Below are 19,806 nucleotides of genomic sequence, written 5' to 3' on the forward strand. Positions count from 1 at the left end.
CTTCCTGTTACCTCATGCTATGAGGTTAGCAGGGTGGTTGTTTGTTCTGCCATGTTTTTTCCTATCATACACTGCTGCCTCACGATAGGCCCAAAGGAATGGGGCCATTAATTTATTGACCGAATCCTCCAAGACAAAGCCAAAAGAAACCTTTCCTCTTCATAAGTCAATTATCTCCAGTATTTGCTGCAGTAAAGGAAAGCTGCCTTATCATCTATGACCTGAATTCCTCCTTTTCACCTAAGGGAGCCTCAACCCATTACTCAAGGTTCCCATCTGTTTCAGGCTATTCATAATTCTCTCTTCCCTGAAATTGCCTAACTATCGGCACCAAGTATAGTTGCAATATACTGGCAAGACTTAGCTGAGCACTTGATTAAACAACTGAGTCAAGAGCCTAAGCAAGTTAACACATCAAAATTACATAAGGCTGAGTAAAAAAAAAAAAACATAAGGTAAAGAAGCACTTAGGAATCTTCCATGCTAAATGATCACTTATGTCGATTCCTTGACTTGTCATGATCATTGACTGAATATTATATGATGATCACCACTGTATACATTTCTTCAGCTTTTGTTGCTTTTGTTTTTCTTTGTTAAAGTACTATTTGAAGTAACCCCTCTGTACAGTATTTTCACAATAAAAAAGTACTATTTGAAGCAGTAGCTTCTATCTTAACCCATGTTAGTCATTAACCAATTGTTCTATATGAATATCTAGAGGACCCTGAATGGAGAAGAGAAAAATCTATACTCTAATACCTAGCAAGCATACCTGAAAAAATAGACTGACTGGGGCCTCCTTATCCCATCCAGCCCAGGGGGATGTACCTCTCACTTCCTCCCGAAATGCTCACCCAAGGACTCCAGAAGCCACACATTCGGTAGAAATATAGTGCAGGCAAGCATTTCTCAGTAGCACCATTGACATTCAGGGTAAATAATCCTTTGTCATCAAGAGCTGACTTGTGCATTGCTAAGATAGTTAACAAAAAAAAATTCCCAACTGGTACCCACTAGATGCCAGCCACACGCCCAACCCTTCAGATGTAGATATTGCCCAATTCCATAGGAAGGAGGTGGGGGTGAGCAAAATGCTCCAGTTGGGAACCACTGGTATAGATTAAAGAGTTCAACAGATCGTTTCTAAAGAAAATGATCAGGACTTACAGAAAGGTTATTTAGAAACTGAGGACCTCCAGTGGCCTCCCTCCAGTAGCCTCCCTCCAGTGGCTCCCTCCAGTGGTCTCTGTTGGGATATGGTGTTCTCTTCCTCACCTTCAGGCATGTGAGGTTCTCTCGTTTCCCTTCCTCTTGGCCTGGATAATATCTGTTTATCCTTTGGATCCCCTGACCCTCTCCAGTCTGGGAAAAGCTCTCTTCCTATGTCTTCTGAGGAATCCAGAGCATGGCTTCCCTGCCTATACCCCCCACCTGATGTTAGTTCCACAGCAGAGCGAGCTGCAGCCTACCTGCACTCTACTTTCTGCATCTCTTCCAGCACCTAAGGCTCTTGCTCACTGTGTGTGCTTTCTAAAATAATAAAAATCTAATTTATATTTGGTACGTACCATTTACCAGGCATTGGGTTAGGAGTGAAAATATAAATGATGACTATTGAGTGAAAACATCAATTAAGCTATATATTATCCATTATGTCCAGAATTGCACTAATTTTCTTGAGATTGAAAGTATTATGAAATGCATATGTAAACACCAGAAATTTTTTAATGTTATTGTATGGAATGCATTTTACATTAAAACTTTCATGAGTGTCATGTGTACATCTGTGATCTACAGGGGCCCCTGTAAGACATTTCTACCTTTAGGAGTCATTTGGAGAATCGACTCGCACATATCATAGATAGAGGAAAGATGGCTTGACATTCAGTACTTGACACAGCAGCAGATACCCATGCCTTTTCTGTGGCATAGACATGGTTTTAACATACAAGGAATCACTTTCAAAGCCCCAAACCATAGTTTAAAGGTTTCATTCCCCCGGGATTGGACTACAGTGAGCCCAGACAGTCATTTTTCTGTTACTTAGACTGTATTTGTAACCCCAGGGATTAAAATATTGTGGTATATGAGTCAAATCCAACCTAACTGATGAATCCTTTGCACTTTATGGCCATCATAGGCTATGACCAATGACCCTAGGAGCCCTCCCAATTCCTCCCACCCACTCATGCTTCCTTAACTTTCTACAAACAGCTCTGCATTTCTATGCAGATTCCCAGGCTGGAGTCAGTTCAGATGGCTTCTCAGAGCAATCTGGAGAAGGGAAAACAATCCCAAGCACAATTTCTCCAGCACCCTCTGTTCCTAGTCAGCCCAGTCCTTTGGTGGTAAAGAACTGACCTAGAAGAAGGGAGCCAGGCTGGATTGCATTCAGTCCTCAGTGGCTATTTTGAAACCACAGAAGGAGAACAGATGGAAAAGTAACCTCACATGAATATTCATAAAGAGAAAATCAATTATCTACCTTCTGTGCCACCTGCCCTTTCAACCCAACTTAGCCCACAGCTCTGAGAGGCAGGGAGGGAGGGAGCAAAATACACCCCAATCACCTCCAAGGCATTCAGAGGCCAAGAGTTCAATGCCAAAGCTAGAATTTGGGCACTCTTGACTTGAGAAGGTGGAATGTTTTGTGCCTGTGACCTTTGCATAAAAAAGAAGAAAGAAAAAAGAACTAATGCCACCGAAAGATGGCATGGGGTGGTAAAATTAACAAAGCTTTCCAAGTTGTGCTGGCCTGGGCTCAAATCACAGCCTTTACTCTTGCTTGACTCTTTAGCTCTGATGGCAATGGGCCTGTCACTCCACTCAGAGCTCATTCGACTTTACCAAACACAGGAAGAATAAGACTTGGGTGTATAAGGGTTATAGGACCTTAACAAAGGAACTGGGACTGCACATAGCACTTACACATGGGGCAAATGAAGATTTGTTCCTCCTGCCTCCACAGACGAAGTGTCAAAGGGAAGAAACCACACGTACAAAAACCAAGTCTTTTTCAAGAAATTGCCTAGTGACAGACAAAGATTTGTGATTCCTAGGGCCTTGCCTTTTGTCTTGCCTTAGGGTCGCAGTTGCATTCATAAGAAAATCCTTTGGAGTGGGGGAATTTATGACCTGATCCCAAGCTGAGGCTCCAATCCCATACTATCCCCAGGCCTTGGAGCCAAGAGAAACTATCACCTAGACCTTATGAGACTGGATATTTATCTGCAGCCACCCCTCTAGGTTTTAGGGTCAGAGTGTGGGTCCATCGTTAGGAAGCTAGAGCAACCTTGATTCGGTTTTAATGAGTCCAACCCTAGATCTACCTTCAAACAGCTATCTTGATGTGAGCAGAACTTGATATCTTTCCAGGGTGGGATCAAGTTCTTTATCTTTCTCCTAGGCTCTGGGGCGGGGGGGGGGGGGGGGGGGTGTACGCCAGTTCTGAGGCTTGAACTCGGGAACTAGGCACCGTCCCTTAGCTTTTGTGCTCAAGGCCAGTGCTCTGCCATTTGAGCCACAGTGTACTCTGGCTATTTTGGTATGGGAGATGAGTCTCACAGGCTTTCCTGCCCAGCTATCATCCACATGAAATTTGGTTAACCCGGGAAGGATTATGTACTGGGTCTTTCCTCTCCTCTGCTTTCTTTAGGCTTAGGAGTTTACAGCTCCCCCTCACTGACTTGGAGACACCTATCCAAAAAAAAAAAAAAAATGCCTGGAAGAGCTAATCACTTGTGGCTCACAAGTGTAATCCTAGCTATTCAGGAGGCTGAGATCTGAGGACTGCTGTTCAAAGCCAGCCCAGGTAGGAAAGTGTATGGGATTCATCTCCAATTCATTACCAAAGAGCCAGAAATAGAGCTCTGGTACACGTGGTAGAGCACTAGCCTTGAGCAAAAAAGCTCAGAGACAGCACCCAGGCCCTGAGTTCAAGCCCCAGGACTGGCATGTTCACAGACACAAAACAAATTAATGGACCATTCACTCACTCACACTCACACACACACACACACACACACACACACACACACACAGAGGTATCCACATGTGTGAATAATAAAGTTTTCATTTAGACATGTAAAGTGTGTCTAAAAAGTGAGAAAAAATCAAAATCAGCAGTTACTAAGTTAGAGTATTCTCAGACATGTACCTCAACATTCTCTCCAACAAACTCTATGGAGACTGCCTCCTTACCTCCACTTCTCAGTTTCCCTAGGCTTAGAATTCTTGTCCATTTTCAGCAGGTCTCTGTGACTAAGTTTTCCTATGTACTCAACACCCTCCTCAATTACAGGTTTTTGTGCACCCATATTATACTGAACCCTCTCCCGTACTGGAGATCCTTTGCACTATCCAATATCACTTCCTCCATCTCCAGTGTTTCATTCTTGAGAGAACAAAACTGGATGGAGACTCTGCTCTCACTCCACATCTAGGACACATCTCAGTCACATACGCACACACTTGACCCACTGGAAAACACCCAACCACCACCAATACAGTACTTAGAGCCTGATTTTTCCTCCCTTGGCCCATGAATGAAGTTACCTGGTTTATTGGGGTCCCTGCTTGGGCCCCTTCCCGTCATTGCTCACTAACCTTCGATTTTGAGTCTCTTGTCTGCCACAAGGGAATGCAGGTTTAGTCCAGCCTGAAGGCTGATATAACAGGGCAGCAGAAAGTACCTCCTCCTGGGGGGCTGGAGGTGACATAAATGATTCCAGATGATTTCTCCAAGCGACTGGAAATGTCTCAGGAAGTTGGGGTGTCCGGTAGGGAGAAGAACACCAACTTGAAAAGAACTCAACAAGCAAAGTTTACTTGTACGGAAGAGCATGCTACTGACAGGAAGCCAAGTAAGCAAGTACACAGGTGGTGTGCCTCAGTTTTAATCCCTAACCACATTACTGCTCTTCCTCTGATTGGTCAGAGTCCCAGTCCTGCATGTTTGTCTAATTTGAAAGGGATTTCGCCTGAGCAATCAACTAAAACCATGACACCTTTCCGAAGCATGAACTCAGGAAAACAATTCTTCTTCAGCTGATGCTCTACCACTTGAGCCACACCTATGGCCCCTAGAAAAATAATTCTCATAGCAGGATGTGGCTTAAAACAGTTTCTTGTAAGATGGTGCTACCCTTAACATGGAGGTGCTTGTGTCAAGCAACTACTTGGACAGAATGGATTCTAACTTCTACAAACAGCGGAGCCAAGATCAAGCACAAGGACCCTGATTCGCACACAGGCCTACTGTCTGTGGCTACACACTTAGTCACACACTGATGTATCTGCCGTTTTTTACCTTAGAGCCCCAGGCCCAGTGAGAGACAATGGAACCAGTTTCCACTTTGCTTCCCCAGGCTTATATTCCTTGGCCCAACCATTTCATAAATCCATCCCAAAAGCTGGACTACAGCTTCCTACGATGAACTCAGGTTTTCAACCTAGTCCTCTTCCTATGGGAAGGGGGCAGAGGTGGAGAGAGTGGCAGTTTAAAAATTGGGGTCCTCTTCTTTGGAAGAAAACCATTTCTATTCTTGAGTGCTCCTGATTTTCCTCTAGGCAATCTCCTTTTTTCTGTCTATTTTCTTTTCTTTGTAACTCTGAGTGTGTGTTTGAAAAGCAGAAGGTAAATGGAAAAGGAGGAAACATGTATGTGATTGACTGTCCCATCAGATAAACACTGGGGCCAAGGCCTCTTGATTTAATTGTGCAGAGAGAGAATTGAAATATTGTAGGGAATCTGTTTTACAGATTCCCTAACCAAACTGCAAGCAGGAAGAAAATATTGGAGTCACCCAGGTCCCTTTCTACCTTTCAGTCAATCAGGTGGCCATCTACAAGCAAGGACATGACCTAACATTCCAGAGCCATCTGCCACAGGGGGTTCTGCTTCAACATCACAATATCTCTCCTTCACAGACTATGGGACAAAGCTTGACCGTATTGCAAGCAACGTACCTGTATTCCCTCCTAGCCAGTCTACCATCACACTCCACACTGCCTCACAACCCTCAGGCAGACCCAGCCCTCTGCAAGTAGAGACTGATGTCTTAGAAGAGAAAGGACAGACAGGAAAATCAGGAAGCCATTCCCACAAGCCTCCCTAACCTCCATCAATTACATTCCCCATTTCACCTATCAGAAACACCTGCCCGACCCAACATATTCAAAAATTCCCACCTTAGCAGTCTTGAGAATGACCTCTAGACAAAGCCCAAGGACAAATCCATTAAGCTTCCAAGCTGGTGTTTGCCAGCATCACACCTGGGTCTCTTCCATTATATTTCCTTACAGTCAGGCCATCGAAACCACCCTGAAGAAAGCCATAGAGCGCTTAAGACAAATAGGGGAAAAAATGAAAATAAAGGCAAACAAGGTGCTGGGGGATGCTAGTCAGAGTGCTTGAAAGGCTTTTCCTGTGCCCCACTGACTCAGGCCCAGTATTTCTCAGCAGCACTGGCCCTCTGGAGTGTCAATGAGAAACTGGAGGATTATACAAGGGAGAGATGAATTGCCCCCTGAGAGCCATACAGAGGTCAGCGAGTTACTTTGTCCAGCTTTAAATCTATGGGGTGTGACATCTTGGCAGACAGGGAGATCTCCCTTATTTTCTTTTTGATAGCAACCCTGGACATATTACAGCCTGGCTCGCTGTATGTATTCAGGCCTCGACAGCTCTGCAGAATGTCTCTCTCTCTCCACACAACTAGGGCATTCTCCCTTGCAGCAGGCAACCTGAAGCTGGACACAGCTCGCATTCAGGCTCCAAGAGAAAGGCCCCTTAACCACAGCTGGGGGGGAAAAAAGGTTCATTTTTCTGCTTGTGAAGATTCTAGAAGTAAGGACTCTACCCACCCCCCACATCTACAGAGTGACTGGTTAAGAGGGTGAGCAATTGTGTTCATGTCCAACGTCAGAGGCTGGCACTTGGCTTTGACCGAGGTGACTAGGGACCCCATCAGCCTATCCCTAAACTGTCATTCAGGGAAAACAGATTGGGGGATTGAATCCAGCCCAGGGTGCTCTCCCAGACATAGTTTGCTCATCTGCAGAGCGACTGAAGGAAACATGTACAATTCTCAAGGTAGTCAGGCCTGCAGAAATGTTTCTCCCAAGCTCCTGTATGCATTACTGGCCTCAAGGCTTCCTTTCTCCTTTTCCTCCCCTACCATCAGCCGTATGGGGAGCCTAGTGATTTCCCTCTGATGGGAAGCTCCTCCCTAACTCTCACTAGCTATGGAAATCTCATAATTGCCTTTGCACGCACTATTACCTCTGCTTGGAATGTCCTCTTCCTCGCTGCCCTTCTGTCCAAAAAGACATCCTCAATTCTGTGCTCAGTTACCAAGCCTCTCAGGCCTCCAAGGTCCTGTGGAATCCACTGTCCCCACCCCACCCCTGCCCACCCTACCCAGTAAGTCCTTCTCACGAAGCCTTTCCCGCACTTATTTGCAACTACATGTTCATATGAGTCCCCCCAAGAGACCAACCCTATTCATTTCTGGAGTATTCCGTTCTATTCATCTTGATTTTTATGAGTCTCTGAACCTCGGCCAGTATAAGCATTTCAGCTGAACTGAAGGCACTAACCAAGGCCATATTCTCTCCACTGAATTCAAATCTCTCCAGAGTCCAGTATCTTTCAGCCAGGGGGATGTTCCTACCCCTGCTTGTCAGCGTGGAGCTGATGAAGGGTGCCCATAACCCCTATTGGTTTCCTGTCAGACCTCTCTCTTAGTTAAATGTCTTGAATAGGCCACATAAAGAAAACTTTTTTTAATCATGCTGTGAGGCCAGGATTTGGGGACAAAGCCCTTTGTAACACTGGGAATGCCGAGAACATGCTGGAAGAGAATCAGAAGACTCGGCAGGTCAGCCTCGGGGTTGACTCTTGGTAAGTGATGTCCTCAATGCTCTAAGCATCAGCCTGGCATCCCCATCTTCAGATGCTACCATGAAGCCTAGGTCGGCCCTAGCCCCTGACATCTCCTGGGCAGAAGTATTTCTCATGGGGGGAACTGGGAGGGAGGAGCAGAGATTGCCAAGGAAGTAGGGTGCTTCATCAGACATTTTCCCCTTGTGGGATTCTATTGGCAAAGTATTTTCTGGCAGAAAATACCCTCCAGAGTATCAACTGATAGAAAAGAGGTAGGAGAATTGCCTAAAAGGGGAGTACTAAGCTAGGCACTGGTGGCTCACGCCTGTAATCCTAGCTACTCAGAAAGCTGAGATCTGAGGATCGCGGTTCATAGCCAGCCCAGGCAGGAAAGTCCTTGACACTCTTATCTCCAATTAACCACCAGAAAACCGGAAGTGGTGCTGTGGCTCAAGTGGTAGAATGCTTGCCTTGAGCTGAAGAGCTCAGGAACAATGCCTTGGCCTAGAGTTCAAGCCCCATGACCAGCAAAAAAAAAAAGGGGGGGCAAGGGAAGGGAGGGGAGAACCATAATAAAGACTAGGGGACTCTGTTACTCCATCTAAACGTCACTGGACTTCAAGCCCAGTCAGCTCTTCATCACAATCCTCCCAGAATTTATAGGGTCTGGCCACTTTTCAAGCATTTCTCTTGGCAAAGATCCCTACAAGGTAGATGATCTTGACTGTATCTACAGGAGAGAAAAAGAATATTCAACTTGCACCTGACTTGACAAATCCCCTCCCACCCCTTCTGTGCCTCCTTGGTTAAAAATGAGAGAGGCATTATGAAGTGTGAAAGAGAAATCTGATCTGTAGTTACACGGATCTGAACCAAGGTTCAAATCTCAGCCCCACTATTGACTAGTTGTGTGACCTTGAGCAAGGTCAGGGAGTTTGTTTAAGCCTCAGTCTCTTCATCTGTACAATGAGCAGGGGGGAAAAAGGCATAGTTCAGGAAGCTCACATAAGAAAGAGTTCAGATCATGTATATATAGCCTTTAGAGAGGTTCAATGTATGACTCTCCAAGGGCCTTATAGTCTAATAAGCCTAGAAAGTCCTTAATTAAGCAAATTTAAGTCTCCTCCTTCTTGCAGTACTTCTCAGAGGCTTTAACCTGCTAACATGATCTATAAACTTTCATGAAGTAATTAAGTCTTCAGGTTTCCCAGACCAGTGTGACCACAGACTCCTCCTCATGAACAATACATAGGGGCCAAGTTCCTTGTTTTTTAGGAAATGATGCTTCACCTGAAGAAGAATATGCCATCTCGGATGATGCCCTTATGTGGAGTCTCTGTGCACATTGTTCCCATTTAGGAAAACTATAAGCAAAAGGAAATTAAAACCCTCTGATCATATATCAGAATCAACTCCAGGAAATGAAAACAAGAGGCTTTTTTTCTTGCTTATTGCTTTTGTTTGCTTTCTTTTTTTGTTCTGTTTACTTGTTTATATGTTTTGGGGAGTGTAAGGGGGGTGCAGAATGGAGGGACAAAGTGTGAGCAAATGAAGCGAAGGTACACTAGACTCTAGGTTAAAAATGAACTATACAACTTCTGTGTGGGAATGGGAGGGAAAAACTGGGAGAGAACAAGGGAAGGGGTGACATTGTCCAAAAAGAAATGTACTCTTTACCTGACTTATGTAACTGTCACCCCTTTAGAATAACAATAAAAACATTAAGCCCAGTGTATCCTAGACATGCAGCATCCAGCATTACCCCTGCCTCAGTCTCCACAGTTCACCTCCCTGCTGATGGTCTCAGCACTTGCTGCTCTGGAAAGAACTAAAGCCAACACTAAGTGGAGAGCAGGGAATTGTAAGGCCTTGGTTTAGTCTGTGTCTGAGTTTACCTACTACCTACCTGGGCAGGAACACCTGGGACCATTTGTGGCTGCAAGGAATTAACTAACTGATTAACTCTGCACAGCCCTGGAGAGGAAGCAAACTAAAGACTCTACCACCAACCAGCTAAGAAAGGAATCAAGAACCAGAAGGGTTAAGCGAGACAGGAAGCTACCATCAGAAAAGGGCCCAGGCTCCTGAGCCTGAAAGTTCACCCCACAAAATGAATTCTGTGAGCACCACTCTGACTCATCAGCTCTGGGTCCTGGCATGTAGAGAAGACACCAGACACAGTTGTCTTCAAGGCGATGTCAGTTCACAGAGGAAGGGGACCCGAAGGCACATTGGTCCTCTGATCACTATCAGGAATGAAGAGCCACTTTTGTCCAAAAAATAAAAAAGGCCTGCCTAGACTCTTGCCTAATCCCTTTCTGCCTTAGTTTTTGGATTCGAGTCAAGGACAGTTTATCCCCGAATGCAGATGACAGTACCAGCCATCTCACCTTTACCACTGTCCCCTGAATCCAGGGCCACACTTAATCCTGTTACTAAGTCAGATGCAAAGCACAAGAGCATTGACCTGCGGAGACAGGGGAATTGGGGGAAAGGAATTATAAGAAGCAAGGTCAAGGTCACCAAGGTTGGGACTCAAAATGTTGCACCCCACCCCCACGCTTGCCCTCATTCCCACATCTCTGTTTGCCCCTCCCTGTTCCCACCAGCTTTTTAATAATGTTCACCTCCTTGCCCTGGACAGCCCTGGCCCCCAATAAGGCCAACGATCATTAATTCAGAGTGAAGAGCCTTCTGCAAACATCACATGAGAAACCCTGAGAAGGATCTTAGCCTCACACCAATTCCTCAACTAGTTCTCCATGGCCAGATGATTCAGTCAAGGTTCAGACTGGTTAAACCCTACGGAAGAATGTCCAGGAAGCATGCATGCATCTCCTGCGTGAGGCTAAAAGTACCTGGGACAATGTAGCTAACCTACCTCTGTTGCTGGCATCTGCCTCAGCCATTGTCATGTTGTCCTCCAAGAATCTTTTCATTACCACTGGGCACGTCAAATGTGAAGCTCCTGTGACAAATGCTTCCCATTTGCCGGGAAGCGCTTTACACACGGGGAACTACCATTGCAAGACTATTGCATCACAACACAACTCCGTCTGAGAACACAGCCTGTGGGTCCAAGCTCTGGCTCCACCCACATCAGCATCATCCTCGTGGTTTAAGAAGTAACTCAACTTCCCACCTGCTCCAGGACCCTCTCCTTACCTCCCAAATGCTCATTCCTGAACTGAAGGACACACACCATCTCCTCCTACTGGACAAGATGACATTGGTGACTCTTTCTTCATGTCATTCAATGACATCTGTCTGCAGAAGTCTTCCAGACTCAAAGGTTTCATAATTGGACAAAAGCAAGGATCATGGACTACGCTTCCTTGCATCGTCATTGGTTTTAGCACTTCTTATAGAAATGATTACTAAAATAACTATTCATTGATTAAGACCTAATGATCCCTAGTAAGTCACACTAGGAAGAGCGTGGATCTGAGCTTAAAACCCTGGGTGCACCTTTTTCATGCCACATGATTAGAGACAAGCCGTCCTTGAAAGTGGCTCTGAATCAAGACTAATTTCAGCCACCTGATGGAGGTTGTAAGTAATGAGATCAAGTATATAAAGCACCTAATCAGTACCTGAAACATAATGTGCCCACAACAAATATTAGTTCCCGGTCACCCTATCTGAAACTGATGACCCAGAATGACAAGGGACAAACTTGTCAGGACATAGACAAAGTTGTACAATACACCTTCCATTGTAAAGCTCAGTGGTCCCATTCCAAGTGTTACACTGGACAAGGTGTGCAAAAACTAGAAAAGGGACTGGGGGACAGTGCGGTGCTAACAAATTACGTCAGGTAGCATGTCTGACCTCAGAAAGTACAGGAAACTAACTGACTGCCCCTCTGATGCTTCAAAAACAGGAGAGTTCAGTCCTAAAGAGTCGCTGGTCTAGAAAGCTCTGTTTATTTACCCCATGTTTAAGGGGGATGTGGGGGAGCTAATCTGATCTAAACCAAATGGGGAAAGATTGAGGGTTACTCAGGTCTGGACCTGAAGGCTCACATCTGCCATGGATGTTGGCTAATTTAATAACTCACCATTAGGAGAGTCACCACGTGGCACACACGGTCAATCCCTGCTATTTATAAGCTGATGAACACATACAACTCAGCATAAAAATAATGCTGCATCTTCGTGAAGGAGAGAGAGCACAGAGAGAGAATCCAGAGAGGCATGTAGGTCCTTTGAAGTATCCTTAAGGACTGAGCGAGAACTCATAGTCCATTCTTTACAGAACAATCCCAGATCCTCATAGGGTTCATTTCCTGCCACCTGCTTTATCCAGTTGAACCTGAATTCGCCTCCTGATTCTCACCCCCCATCCCTGGATTTTGAGGGGAATGTGCCTTTGCTTTCTCATACGCACCTCATTGTCTTGACACCTTGCCAAGGGCTGTAACCGCTACCCGGAGGAAGTTCTGTTCCCCGAATACTGGGACCAGACCAGCTGCTCCACTATGATGGCCATCCTTACCTTATTCCAAGCCAAAGGATTGAAGAGCAGGAGAATAGACGTTTGTAACCATCCACTAAGCATGCGGAGTAGGGAGCAAGTAAGATCACACATTTGCAAAAGTGAAGAAGTGATTTAAATACTGGAGTGGGCATTGACCATCCCCACCTTGGAGATATATTATTCTCTCTCTCTCTTTCTCTCTCCCCCCCACTCTCTGTCCATTTAACAGCAATTTGGAGGTCAAAATGGCACATGGCTGTGTGTGTCAGCCTTCTTCATTTCCAGAGGTGTGGGCTCATTTGAAGCAGTTCATGGGCAGCCTTCCTTCCCCTTGTACCCAAAGCGACAGCTTCCAGAAACTGAGATTTCCAGACTCACAGGGCTCAAGGGTGGCCCAGCCAGGCTGCAAAATTATTCATTCTGAAGGTGCCATCCACGCCTTGTCTCACCCCACGCTGGTGGGTACCACGTGAGAAAAGCCAGCCCATCAGAATCCAGCAAGAGTCAGTGGGATCCTGAACACAGGGTCCTCAGGTTACAGCTGCACCTTGACACAAGTCACCACACAGTGGCCAAAGGCCAGCCCCAGCACTGACAGGAAAGCTACCTGAGTGACAGGGCCCTGTACTCTCTGCACGTGTCACGACAGAGGACGCTCAGTGCCAGATTCCAGACACCTACAACTGAGCCCCAGCTGGTTCACATTTGCTGGGGAGACCAGGCCTGCTGTGAGACTTCATTTACTCGTGCATTTTAATCATTTGGTATCTGTCGCCAGAAGCCTGCCGGCAGTAAATGCCCTTTTTCCATCCGTTCAGGCAAGACGATGTTACCTGCCATGGTCATGTTTGCTTCTTGGGCTGCTAACTTATTGTAAGATCTAAATCTTTTCCTGTATTTTTCACTTCCCGGGGTGTCTGTACTCTTCCCAACACTGACAGGAATCATTTGCAGGAGGGACAGGAGCATCCTCTTATGTGATGACCTAGCGCCACCTAGTGACCACGCTCTCAACAGCAACCAAATCGAATAATATGCCTCCTCCTGAGCAAAAATACTGTGTGTTCTTCAGCAGAGGTTTTACATGCATTCTTCTCACCTAACAGAGCTTGCCAAGAAGCATTGTTTTTGTTTTCTTTTTTTTGTAATATATCAACTAAGACACAAGGCATCAGCAAGAAAGCTGAGGGAGGGTTTCACATGCCAACCCTCTTTCATACTTTCCCAACTTGGGTGGCTGTCATTTATAAATGATGAGCTCATGAGAGACAAGTTAATGCAGCCACCAGGTGCCCAAGGCTCAGCTGTGGAGAAAGACGGCTTTCCTGCGGGATATGATGCAATCATCCTGTCTTTATTTAACCTTGCAGACCAACATCTCTAAATTTGGGGTGTAAGGTTGTCCTCACAGCATCTTTATGCTATGGTCTGCAGGGTAGCACAGCAAGTACCAGCACGTGACCGAAATGGGCTTTTCACAGCCCCCCAAATTCATTGCTCCTTTTCTCACTAGTTCTAGGAGCAAACTTTGTCACCCTGGCTCCACACAACAGCTGTAAACCTCCAAACTCCCCATCCTGAGTAGGTTTTTAGACTGGGATTTCTTGGCCTTGGCATCACTGGGTAGAATTAGATGGTGTCTTCACTGTGATGTTTTGACAGCACCTATGACCTCTGCCCCAGCCCCCCCCAACCCCACTCCTGTTATAATAATTGAAATAGCTCTAGACATCGACACACTGTCTCCAGGTGGGGGTGCAAAATCACCCCTGAGAATCACTCAGATACCTGGACTATCTTCAAACAGTGATCCTCAGATCTCTGCCTCTCAAGTAGCTAGGATTACAAGCATGAGCTTCCAGTGCCTGGCAGGTGACATTTTTTATTCAAGTAGCCGGTAACACTACCCGGTAGCCAGAATTGAGGCCTTTGGGACTAGTGAACCCTGAGTCTCAAACTCCTGATTCTATCCTAGGAGCCCACTCTCCTGGATACAAGGCCATATCTTCTTCCTTATGAGGTCACTGGGATCTTGGGAACACAGAGCTATTCTGGGGAGGAGTGGCTAGTTTCTTTGTGTCATGCGATTGTACACACACACACACACACACACACACACACACACACACACACACACACACACACACACACACATCTTGGAGACTTCCCCGCCTCTCATTTTCCACCACCAAAAGGCCCTGGCGCATAACCAATGTGCTGTGGTCCATTGGGTGTGGAAACCTAAGGGAACATGACAGAAGACAGCTGCGTGCCCCTGAAAGGCGATCTTCGTGGCCTGGTTGAACACTTGCTGTCTGACTTTAATAAGGTTAATTCTAATCCCCAGTCTGACAGGACGTGAGCGAGCCCGCCCCCCTCCCCCACCCTGCTTTCTGAATGCGACTTCTATTTCAGGCCTTCTATTTCAGGTCTCAAGGAGGGTGCTAACGTCTCACTCAGCAGGTGTCTCTGGGCACAATTTTGGCCACATCTATGGGACCCTGAACAGGAGTCCTCTGGTCTTCATTCTAACCCTGTCACCAGCCTTCACTGCTTCTGCCAGTGACCTGCCTGACCCAGGACAGCTTCACGGGGCATTCCCAGATACCTCCGACAATAAAAGCTGTGAGGGCAGAAGACAGAGGGGCCAGCAGAATGAGGGGAGCGAGGAGCAGAAGTGGGGGCACCACACAGAAGCCAGGGAGAGCTTGTCTTTTATCATTTTATTTCTTCTTGGTAGACACTTAAATATGTCCAAAACTGATGGGAGGGACTCCGTTGAGAGAAATAAGCTGGACACCCAAAGGACAAAGGATGTAAATGGCCTTTGGAGAAAGATTAGGTAAAATCATGAGGGTAGAGCCCCCATGATCATGAGAGAGAAATACGCACTCACTCCCACCGTGATGCGATGCTGTCAGGAAAACCCTCACAAAAGCCTCAGCCGTGATGTTTGCACTTCCAGCCTACAAAACCATGAGCTGGATAAACCTCTTTTGTTTATAAAATTAGCCTACCTAAAGTGTTTCATTTCAAGTCATGGAAAGCCAACTCATTCACTAAGGCCTACCAGATCCTGAAGCCCCCAATCTTTCCATTGCCCTGTCTAGGGTTCCTAAACTTTGACCTGGAAGTGATTAGCCTTTGCCTCCCCTGAGCAAACTTGACTTCACTGTCTCAGAGCTCATAAACAAGCAAAAGGTTCCAGAGAACCCATCCAGTGAAACATTATCTGATTGAGTTAGTTCTGCCTGTCAGGTGTCAAGGTGATGGAGCCAAAGGTGTGTGTTCTCAACGCTTTTCAATCTTCACTCACTGACCCCTCTCAGAACAACTTACACACAGCAGCCCCCATGACTCTGCCTACTGACCCAACCCCCAGCCCCAATGACACCCTAACATGTCTGTTGCACAGCTATCTCCAGACTCAAAACTAAAGTCCATCCATCAATCCCATCTAAAAGTCTAACAGTCTGGTTAAAAAGACATCCAAAAGAGGGTTCTGTGGTGTGGAATAGAATCAAAGACCAAGAGGACATTTTTGTCGGTCATTTTAGTGAGTGGGTAATTCTTCTGGGCCCAAATAATGCAGGGGGAAGTCACCATGGAGGTGTCCACAAGAGGTCAGACACTGCTCATAGCTTCTTGCAAGGACATCCATCTGGAGACAAGACCACTGAGGTGGAGAGAAGGGCTGCGTGCCAAGTCTTTCTGGAGGCTCCTGCAGTCCCTGCCACTAAGGATCTAGGCCAATAGAATTGAGAACCAACTGGGACCAGAACTCCTGACCTGGGAATCCCAGTTTCCAAGAGTCCCAGGTGCTTTGGGTTTATGTAGCCTCTCTGCCAATCTCTGGAGCCAACAGAATAAGCCATAAGACACCTGGACCAGGCAGCCAGCTTTACTGGATACTAAAACCAGTGACTGATTTTTGTCTTCATTCATCCCCTCTAAAGCCAAATGAAAACCTTGAAGGCCAGGATCATACACAACTTGTTCTTGAACATCCATGACACCATGCCTGATCACATCATGTTCTATGCTGCTGGAAACACACGGACACCTCCCTAATCCTACCACCTCCCTGGGTTTGGAGTTTAAAAAGAAAGAAAAAATGAAGTGTCCTCTACTTCCTGCCTTTCCTCTTCTTTGTCCATTGTCCCTCCTGCCCTTTGGGCCATCTGTTCTGGGTGAGGTCTCTGGCATCGGGCTGCTGTGTCCCTTGAACGTCTAGCTGGGTTGTAGGAGGTCTTAAGAAGGTATTAAATTCCCTCCAATCCTAATACATTTTGGAAGTACTGAAATGCAAGGGGAAAGAAGTGCTGCTGGCAGCCAGGGCATCTCTCAGAGCACAGGAATGAGATCCTGGGGTTCTGAGGCTTATTTCTAACCCTTTCCCTGGGGTGTATCTGTGGCATTAAAAGCATGAACTTAACTCTGGGCAAGGTCCAGTGGGGGGTGAACCTGCAGTTGCACTTTGAGACCAGTGTGGGGCGCTGTGGCACCATTCCCAGTCTCTGCTGCCTGCAGCAGCTGGTGCATGGCCCACTCCCCGCGCAGGCCTGCGTGTGGCCAGCCAGGCTTGGACACCTGCCCACCCTGTGGCTGACACGTGTCAGCCCGGACCTGTGAGCCCAGCTTAAGTACAAGGTCCTGCCCTTCAAAAGGGTGGGGGAGAATCACAAAAGAAAAAGGCCTAGCTACTTGAGGAGTTTGCAACCTCTCCTTCTTCTGCCTGGATTCCAGACACCCACAGGATGACAGTCACTGAAGGAGGGATGGAAAACACAGAAACGGAGGAAGAAAAAGAATGCAAATTACCCCCACGAAATGATTTTTGATTGATTACATGTTGAAGCCATAAAATTCTTCAACATATTGGATTAAATAAAATACATAATAAATAATTGAGCCTTTGTTGTGTGTGCTGGTCCTGGAGCTTGGATACAGGGTCTGGCTCTTTCCCTAAGCTGCTTTTGTACAAGGCTAGCACTCTGTCGCTTGAGCCACAGCTCTACTTCCAGCTTTTTTGGTAATGTAGTAGAGTTAAGAGTCTCAAACAGGAGGATGGGAAGGTGGCTCAGTGGTAGAGTGCTTGCCTGGCATGCATGAGGCCCTGGATTTGATTCCTCAGCACCACCTAAGCAGAGAAAGCCAGACGTGGCACTGTGGCTCAAGTAGAACATTAGACTTGAACTGAAGAGCTGAGGGACAGCGCCCAGGCACAGAGTTCAGGTCCCACAACCTGACTCTCAAACGTTTTCCTGCCCCCAGCTGGCTTTGAACTGCAGTCCTCAGATCTCAGCCTCTTGAGTAGCTAGGATTCCAGGCATGAGCCATCTGGGCCAGGCTGAACCTATTTTTAATGTGGCTATTAGTAACCTTCTAACTACATCTGTGTTTCTCCTTGAGCCAGAGTTATCTTTCTGTTGTGTGGTACGAGTTAGGGAATCAGAGTCCTGTGACCTTGTCTTCAAGTTAATTCTTAACCCATGTTCACTCAGTAAACAATGATAAGCAGAGAGTATGCAAGAGTTCATACTGGGCCAAACAAGCGGTAAGTACTACCTTAGTTGAGATGAAATTCAATATTTCCTCAACATAATCTTCAGTTCTCCAAAGAGCCAAGATATTTCTTGAATATGAATGAGCTTGGACAGAGAGATGTAGCTGGAAGGCTTACAAGACTATCCTGACTTGCAAGGTCTGAAAAGCACACTCTATAGGATCCTATGTTGCAGGTTATTTGGCACCTTCCGTGGTCAGGCGACCTGCTAGGAGTGCTGTGGGGTGATGTGTTCAGAATGCCTCAAGGAAGTGAAAAAAAAATGATCCAAGAATCTATGATGACGGCAGGGGAAGGCGAGCACTCCAGTGAGTACCTTTCTACAAAGCCATTCTAGATCTTCCAATACCTGAAGGCCAAGACCACCTACCTTCGGCCATGAAGTAAGAGAGTTCGTAATTGTGAGATGGCTTAGAAGCCTTCCAAGTCCTTGCCATTTCTTCCCCATTCCTCCAACACCAGAGCAAACGCCTGCACACCTGTATTTTTTAACTTTCTGAACTTTGCAACACCATAGGCTATCTGGAACTGAACTCTACACATTGGCTATGCTATGCTGTAAAGTTTTTCTGACAGTCCTATCTCCATCCATGGCATCATTAGCCAGCCATCTTCCAGAATATAAAGGCACTTTGCCAGAGAGAACACTGTCTCTTGCCCAGATTCCTAACATGTCAGAAACACCCATTCATTTCCCTTCTCTAGACCCACCCACTGTCCTCCTGTTCAAAACCTGTGTGAAAATGGCTTGAGGTTGGTGAAGAGGGCCTTTTATTTGATACTTGAATTTTGAACCCTTAGCCCCACCTTGAAGTCTTTGAAACCAGACCCTACCTTTGCTGTATGTGTTTGAAGAAAGACTAAATGGGCAAAGTAAACCAGAATGGATGAATGAAGCAGAGTGAGTACAAATACTTGGTCCAGAGGAGAGAGCCGATCTCTCTGAACCAGCACAATTTTCAGACATCTTTCAATAAAGTGACCCAGGATTGAATCTCCCGCCCCCCTTTTTGATAATATCTTCATCTGAGAAGAGCTAAAAGTGGGAAATATTACAGCTGGTCGTTAATCAATTTCTATCCTGAGAGCACTCCTAAGAGCTACAAAGGATCTGGGTGCCAGTAACTCATATCTATAATCCTAGCTACTCAGGAAGTCGAGATACGAGAATACAGGTTTGAAGCCAGGAAAATCCATGAGATTCTTATCTCTGATTAAGCACCAAAAACCTGGAAGTACAGCTGTGACTTAATTTATACAGTACCAGTCTTCAGCAAAAAAGCTAATAGAGAACATCTGAGCCTTAAGTTCAAGCCCCAGTACCAGCCCAAAGAGGGAGGGAGGGAGGGAAGGAAGGCAAGGGAAGGGAAGGCAGAGGAAGGGAAAAGAAGGGATAGAGAGAAAGAGGGATAAAGAAAGAGAGAGAAAAGGAAAGAAGAGAGAAAGAAACAGAGAGATAAAGAGAGAAACAAAGAAAGAGAAAAGGAAAGGAAAGAAAAGGCCAAAACAAAGATGGACAAAGTAAAGAAAAACTACGAGGAAAAAGAACAAAATATGTAAAAAATGATTTGCAAAAAAAAAAAAAACCTGGTGAACAGCACTACTTCTTTTAGAACGCAGGAGAGAAAAAGAATCAGAGTCTTCCCAGGTGTGGACTAGACAAGATTAGGCAACCTAAGCGGGGGAAAATGCAATCTGCTTCTAGTCTTTAAAGAAAAAAGGTCTATCTGGAGTATGTCAAGCCCTACCCAAAACAGTGCTCAGGGAAATCCAAAGTCCTTAACCCGCTGGTCCCACAGGCTTTTCTCCGAAGCCTGATAACCAGCACTGGACTGGACGCTCTCCATGAAGGGAGGAAGCTCAGGAAGACAGA

Source organism: Dipodomys merriami, unplaced genomic scaffold (assembly GCF_024711535.1).
Source record: "Dipodomys merriami isolate MVZ:Mamm:240054 unplaced genomic scaffold, mDipMer1.0.p SCAF_153, whole genome shotgun sequence".
NCBI classification, from domain to species: Eukaryota; Metazoa; Chordata; class Mammalia; order Rodentia; family Heteromyidae; genus Dipodomys; species Dipodomys merriami.